Genomic DNA, 7,669 nt, shown 5'->3' with positions numbered 1-7,669 from the left:
GGAGGAGGTTATAGATAGAGTTGTGGCGATTAAAAGCAAGATTGCATACAACTACCATTAATCGCAAGGATTGTTTCTAAAGCTGGCGTGATTGTCCCTTACAAAAATGAACATTGAGATGCAATTAACTGTTTATAGAGTATTTATTGAGTCAATAAAAAGTCTATTAATACTCAAATCCTAATGACTTTGGTCTATAAAAAGTCAATATGTTCTTGACTGGTATGACCCAATATAAATTTAATTGACTACAAGTGAATTAAAACTCAAGCAACAAAAAATCAATTTACATCGATTTCTCACTATGTCATTAAAAAGTCAATAAGTTCTTGACTTATAGACCCAATATAAATTTAATTAACCACAAGTGAATTAAAACTCAAGCAACAAAAAATCAATTTACATCGATTTCTCACTATGTCATTAAAAAGTCAATAAGTTCTTGACTGATATGACCCAATATAAATTTAATTGACTTCAAGTGAATTAAAACTCAAGCAACAAAAATTCCATTTACAGCCCATTTCTCACGACTCATTAAAAAGTCAATATGTTATTGACTGATATGACCCAATATAAATTTAATTGACTACAAGTGAATTAAAACTTTAGCAACAAAAATTAAATTTACAACAGATTTCTCACAAATTTTAGAACCAACCGCAACAACAGCTCAAACGATTCCCATTTCAGCTGAACAGCCTTTATTCATATTATATCTGCTATGGGAGAGGTCATGATGTTGAAGTTGGTTGTAGGTTGTGACTCGGAAAAACACTGCTCATGAGGTCGCTTCGCAGTGTAAAATTTAACGTACAACTGAACACAGTATTCTTTTTTGGTACCAAGTGAGAAATGTGGTATGAAACTATCCTTAGGTTGGAATTAAATTGCACAATGTAAGGGAGAGCTCACTTGAGTTACTGATTCATAAATGTGACAGCATAATGGTGCGGAGGCAGCATTACCTGAATACCGGGCGTTTCAGCAATCACCTTCAAAAATTTTCAAAAATAGGCTTTTTGGGGTAAAAATATGGTTTGTGCTATCACCAGTGTTGGCGGACAACAGAAAGCCGGTAAATTGTCTTCAGTAAGCTGGTTTACTAATTTTTAATAAATAACTTTTTAATCAGTAGAGTTAGGCGCCTAGTTGCAATCAGAGATTTGTAGCTGGTCGTAATAGCCGTATCAGATTTTAGAATTTGGAAAACGCGATTTACCCTTGGGGCTGCGGCTCGACAAAATTTGGCTTTTTCGACTAGTTACATGCACTGGAGGGCTTGCTTTGCCTGCATGCTTTCGAAACCGAATGTATTTTCGCACGATGCAGCCAAATTTTGTCGAGCCACAGCAGCGAGTGTAATCGCGTTTTAGAAATTCTAAAAACTGATATGGCTACTACTAACGACCGGCTACAAATCTCTAATTGCAACGAATTGCCTATCTCTGATAGTTAAAAAGTTAGAAATTAGTTTACCAGCTTACTACCTAAGACAATTAACCGGCTTCCCGGTGTCCAGCGATACTGGTAATAATGTGCCACAAAAGCCATATTTTTACCCCAAAAAGCCTATTTTTGAAAATTTTCGAGTCTTCCCTGAAAAACCTGATATTTATTACGATTGAAGATGTCAATCCAATTGGGGATTTTTACAGGTGTGGGTTATAAGGGGCCGTACACATTTGCTCACAAAGGGAGCATTCACACGTATGTACACGAGGGTATACTAAAGACTATTACAACAAAAAGGAGGCAAACGCATGAAATAAAATGGCATCATCTTGATTGGACCATAGAGTATAAGCATACAGGCTGTTAAAATGCCTCGTGAGACCAGTATTCAACACACCTATTGAGAAACCAATATACAGCATATGTACCTTGCGCCCGCGCCGCGGACTTGCTAACGCCGTTCAAATCGAGCGCGCAGGCTGGCAGGTCACGTGACAGGACGAACACATCCGGGCACATGTCCGGGCACCACGCGACCACGTGGGTCGTTCCGGCGTGCTGCCGTTTGTGCTCGCCGCTCGCTCGTTGGGGCATGTTTTGTGTTGTATTTACTTCAAAATCGCTGCTTCAAACTCGTGTTTGGTTTGACTTGTGATCGTAGCTTTTGGCACCGCTGGCAGTACAATTTCCAGCCCTTCGTGTGCTTCGTGAAAAAGCGACCGCGCCGGGAACTCTGCTGGCTTTTCGTCATGACAGCGCGTTGGACTTCACCGATGGAAGCTGCTGCGTCTTTTATCTACCGGAACCGCCTTACAAAAGAAGAAAGCGGTTACTGGAAGGCGTCGAGTCTTCGTTTTCAGGTAAGACCTGTAATAATGCGCAGGAATGCGCGCAATTTGCCACCACGCAAATTAACCACCTAGCACTAAGGCGAGAACAAACGGAAGAGATGAGGCGCTGCCGCCATTGTGCACGGTTATTTCTGCGGTGACAAAATGCACTCTACATTGAGTCACTATAACTAGCTGGCCTGTCTGTGTTCACAGTGTATCCGTTGCGACGCGAACGCCGTGAAAATAAGCTAAAATCATTGTTCGACGTGGTTGTGCACTGCTGCCTGCACGCATGTTTTTCGTCGCTATCCGCTCGCAGCGGTTTGACGATAGTGCACGCAACTTGACCTGTTTAGCGTTGCATTATGTGCTGCGCGTACACGCGTCGATACAATTTCTTGAAGTGGCTTCGTAAGCTTTGAACACACCTATGCGAGACGATTAAACCTGCTGTCGAGCTCTAGGGGTATGCTGTGTTCGCTCTGCATTCGACGCAGCTAACCCATAGCTGCCCGCCTCGGTGGTGGCCCATAGTGCGCGTCATTCGGTCTCTGGCGCTGCATACTGCGCTACGCGAGTACGCGTCAGGGCTCGGCATTTGATATACTCTGCTCTATACGACATCGAGTCGTGTTCGCTGCAGCGGACTGTGCGGCACCAGACCCGCCGCGGTGGCTCAGTGGTTGCGGTGCTCGGCTGCCGGACCCGATAGACGCGGGTTCGATACCGGCCGCGGCGGCCGAATTTTGATGGAGGCGAATTCTAGAGGCCTGTGTACTGTGCGATGTCAGGGCACGTTAAAGACCCCAGGTGGTCGAAATTTCCGGAGCCCTTCACTACGGCGTCCCTTATAGTTCGGGACGTTAAACCCCAATAAACCAAACCAAACCAAGCGATACGCGCTACTGGCCACTGTGGCGGGCGGTTAATCGCGTTGGAGTCAAAGGCAGACTGAATACGTCGTCCTCCAAGGCTGAACTGTCGGTGCAATCGCCTTGCAGTGGTGTCTTACAAGCTCAAAAAGCCACATCCAGTAACAGGCTGTATGAACGCGTATTCGCGTAAATAGAGGAGTGATGCGGCTTCCCCAATGAGAAAACTGCCTGTTCGATCATTAGTGTAGCCGTAAAGTGCTTTTAGTGGCAGGCGACCGTGAAGAAAAATCATTGTTAGATGTTGAAGAATAACCAGTCCAAAAATAGGCTCGAGCACTTTGCAGCCTTTTCTAACAGCCCTTTCAGATTAATTATTTCTGAAGAACCCTAAACAGTGCAGAGCTTATTGTGGATTCAAGTGTGAGCAAGGTAACTTTTGTCTGTTTAAACTTTGCTTTGTGTTTGTGTGAAACTGGCAGTACGATTTCTTACCCATGAACACAGTCATTGTGGGTACGTCATCTTCCATAGATTGCACAGGTGAAATTCAAATTATGATGTTATGCAGGTGAAGTGCCTGCTGTCCAATGGTGAAGAGGTCTGAAAAGAGCTGTCACTGAAAAGGATGTCTCCGCTGTCCAACTGTGGGGCTGTCTTCCTTGTCTGGGCCCGTTCAACGTGTATTGCAGAACACATGTAAGTACTGAGTTTTCTAAAGTGCGTTTTTCTAGAACTCTGTGTTGAGATCAGTGTGTTGCACCTGTGTGCTTTGAACCAGTGTTGACGGCATATGTTGGCATTTGCCTTTGAAATAGTATATGTGTGTTTCTTCTCAATAAGGCGTCATCAAATACTGCAACTTTGATTCTGGATTTGAAGTGGTGGGCTACAGAGCAGCATTTTAAGGCGATATTACAGCAGGAGGACAGCCTTGTTATCCTTCTACTGTAATACCTGTGTCACATAGCACTCCTCAACAGTTGTAGCAGTAGGATAACTTTCATTCTTCTACTGTAACGCCAGTGTCACATGACACTCCTCAGAGACCCATTGTAAGAGGCTGCGCAAAAGAAACCAGGATGAAAGGGAAGACACGAATACCAAAGGACGAGCGCTGAAGTACCAACTGGTAGTTCAGCACTCGTCCAACTACCAGTTGGTAGTTCAGCGCTCGTCCTGTGGTATATGTGTCTTCCCTTTCATCCTGGTTTCTTTTGCGCTGCCTCTTACAATGATGCTTAACCGACTAGCCCACACAAAGTTATTGATCCTCAGAGACCTTTCCAGCGAAGGCATCTGATTTCACTTGAGGAGCAAAATATGAAAGGCATTAATAGTAATTTAACTGTAAACCTTAAGATTTTTGCCATTTCGGGGAGTATACTTGCTCTAATTCACATATATTTGTCTAGGAGATTGTAGCGACCTGATTGACTCAGATTTTTGGCTTGCTACCTGATGGCATGGCTAAACAACTCGAGAAGAATAGGATATAAGACATGAATGCATGCTGCACTAACAACTGTTTACATTATCAGTTTTCCACATTATATGGGTTGCACTGTATATACTCAGAAATAGAAAGGAGCCAAGTACAAAGAAAAGCAAACCAAACAACAAAGAGGTAAAATGCGAAATGTTACCCTCTTTTTCTCATGCACTTAGCAGCAATGGTCATAGTGAAAAATAGCATAGCAATAAAGAAGCACTTGGCTTGTAACATGCGCACCTTTTTGGAAATACTAGAGTGTAGTGGTGCTTTTGCCATTCTAAGAAACTGGCTTGTCTGGCATGGCTCTGCATCTTGATGTGACTAATTGCATCATGTTTTGTTATGAAGGCTAGTGCGTTTTAGTGCTGGTTATTGCATTACTATTTCTACTTCCTCTGTCTACTAGTGAGTCGTCAGTGTGTGTTACACTTCCTTCTTTATCACATTTAAATTTTTTAGGTATTGCACATTTCAGTGTTGTGTCAAGGGCATGTGGAAAAGCTGGAATTACAGAATTGCTCTTAGCAAGCCCAGCCTCTTGTGTGATATACAGGCAGTGCTCCTACTGTTGCATACTATTTTTATTTTTGAATATTTGCTATTACACACACTAATCTGTGATTTTCATCAGCATGAAATCATTTTCCTAAATGATTTGTGCAGTTAACGTTACAAAAAGGCAAAGTACACAATTACCGTTTTCACTTCTTTCTTACATCGGAACCTACTACTATTGCATGACACCATCATTGTGAGGGAGTAAGTTTTGTGTTTATTTTAAACAACTACATGATTTCTGACTTGCATGCTTCAACAGGCATGAAAGCATATTACCATATGACACTATGCAATCAACAAATGCAATTCGATCTTGGCCGCGCCGGTGTAATGTCGATGGAGGCAAAATCTAGAGGCCCGTGTACTCTGCGATGTATGTGCACATTAAAGAACCCGAGGTGGCCAAAATTTCTGGAGCCCTTCACTGCGGTGTTCCTCAAAGCCTGAGTCGCTTTGACGTTAAACCCGCAATTAACGCCTCATTCCTGGCTGTGACTATAGCATAGAAATTTTATTCCTGTGTTCTGTTTCCTGCAGGTGCATTCATTTATTGCTTCGAGATTGAAAAGGCTGTGTACAAACTTTGGACGGAATCCAGAAGGATGCAGTATTTCTGAAGCGGGCCACCACAACTGTGTGGTGAAGAGAAGCAGTGGTACAGCGCAGCTTCATTGGCAGCTGCTCAGGAGAAGGATATTGGAAGGCAAGGAAAAGGCTCTACAGAAGACACTCACGCAAGTGAAAATGGATGCACTCACAGGTGATTACTGGTTTTAGCTGGATTTAGCACAGAAGTATATATTCACTCCGTCAGTGTATTCGAGAATTGCAACTCAGGATTTGTTAGTGGTTTATTAGGAAGCACAAAACAAAGGGTAATAACAAATGTATGGGATGGAAGCTAGTGACCAATTCACTGTAGGTATGTCATCATGTGAAGGTTTGTGTAGAAGAGGTTAATTGATGGGCATAGTTTGTAGCTCATGTGAGGGACAGTATAAATAGCTTAAATGGCGAGGTTCTGAGACCAATGGGGCAGTGCATGAGCAGAAAAACTAGCCAGGAGTTAACAAATTTTCATGAATGCTCAGCTGTCATGCTTTAGAAATAAGGCTGTTGGTATTTGGCAGCCATGTGCTGTGAAGCTCGGTATTTTAAAAGTGTTGAGGCCTAAGAGATCTGATTCAGTGTTGGCATTCATGGGTGCTGTCACATTAGCCATCCTCCTTTAATGCAAATAGCAGCATTTGCTAGTTGTCTTTGCAATGGGATCATTGTAGCAGTGTATATCATAATAAATATATAATTTTTCTCCCTTAATCTTCAGGCACTGTCGCTACACACAAATGGATTCAAGCTGCCATCAAGGCAATGAAAGATATTCGACTTTCTCGGAAAAGATGCACGCTATGACGCGAGGGGCCTCCAGTGCGACTCATTCGCTGCTTTTGTCTACTAATAAAGCTAAGGTTGCTCTTAGGCAAATGTGAGCATTTTTTTTTGTTCTTTCAATACATACTTGCTCTTCGTGCTTCTCAAGAACATGAATCATGTAATACTTATTTGCATGCTGCTACGTACATACTACCGTGCTCAAATTTGAGAGACCCCTGTGAGTTCTTGCCGAATTTTACCAAACTGCATGTGGGCGCCGCCTGACGAAGCAATCCTGTTGTCGAGACCGATGCCCATATGCAATATGGCACGTTTCAGCATGCACTTGCATTGGTTTCTTAATTTTGCTCACGATAGTATGTCCAAACATTGAGCATCACTATGAAGACATGTTAGGTAACAAATTTGTTTCTGGATGGTTCACCCTTCCTTTGACATCATCATCCCGGAATGCTACACCAACCGCACCAGGAAACAGTAAACCAAAGCACACCAGAGCTGGTATCAGCCGGCTGAGTCACACCAGATGAGAACACACTATGCCATGTCACAGAACTCATTTCTGAAAATCTGGTCTCGAAACACCAGGAAGGGTAATTCGCCAATTTTCTTTTGTGCGAGTGTATCGCAGTGTTGTGATTTTGAGATCACCACACGCACATAGCGGATGCACTATGTAGCTCGGAACACTGTGGCAAGGTAATAAACAACCAGTAAACTTTCGACTGGATGTATTTAGATCTTTTAATAAACAGTCAGTTAAATGTGAACTGCAGGTCAATTAAATAAAAATGCCAAGTAATAAACTGGTAATTAAATGTGAACTGCAGGTTTATAAAGAGTCAGTTAAATGTGTATTGCCAGTCAATAAAATCTCTATTTAGATCTATTGAGTTAAATTAATAAACTGCCAATTGGAATACGGTGGCCAATTTTAAATTGAAACTCAACACAAAAAGTCTATAAACTGTCAATTAAACCACAAAAGAGTTCATAATAAACTGGCAATTAAATGTTAACTTAATATGAATTCAGTGTTAATTGACATGCAATTAAATGTG

At 42.3% G+C, this 7,669-nt stretch overlaps 1 long non-coding RNA gene across 1 annotated transcript; it reads left to right on the top strand.

Moving 5' to 3' along the window:
• Positions 1-2,030: 2,030 nt before the first annotated feature.
• LOC149358198 (uncharacterized) lies at positions 2,031-6,698 on the top strand. Its single transcript, XR_016288641.1, has 4 exons — positions 2,031-2,315; positions 3,732-3,859; positions 5,751-5,973; positions 6,541-6,698. It is a non-coding gene; the product is annotated as an uncharacterized LOC149358198 (long non-coding RNA).
• Positions 6,699-7,669: the final 971 nt, after the last annotated feature.

Source organism: Amblyomma mixtum, chromosome 2, assembly GCF_055824585.1.
Source record: "Amblyomma mixtum isolate Tamu chromosome 2, ASM5582458v1, whole genome shotgun sequence".
Taxonomy (NCBI): Eukaryota; Metazoa; Arthropoda; class Arachnida; order Ixodida; family Ixodidae; genus Amblyomma; species Amblyomma mixtum.
The sequence above is the reverse complement of the archived record's forward strand: the minus strand, read 5'-3'. Positions and strand labels throughout refer to the sequence as shown.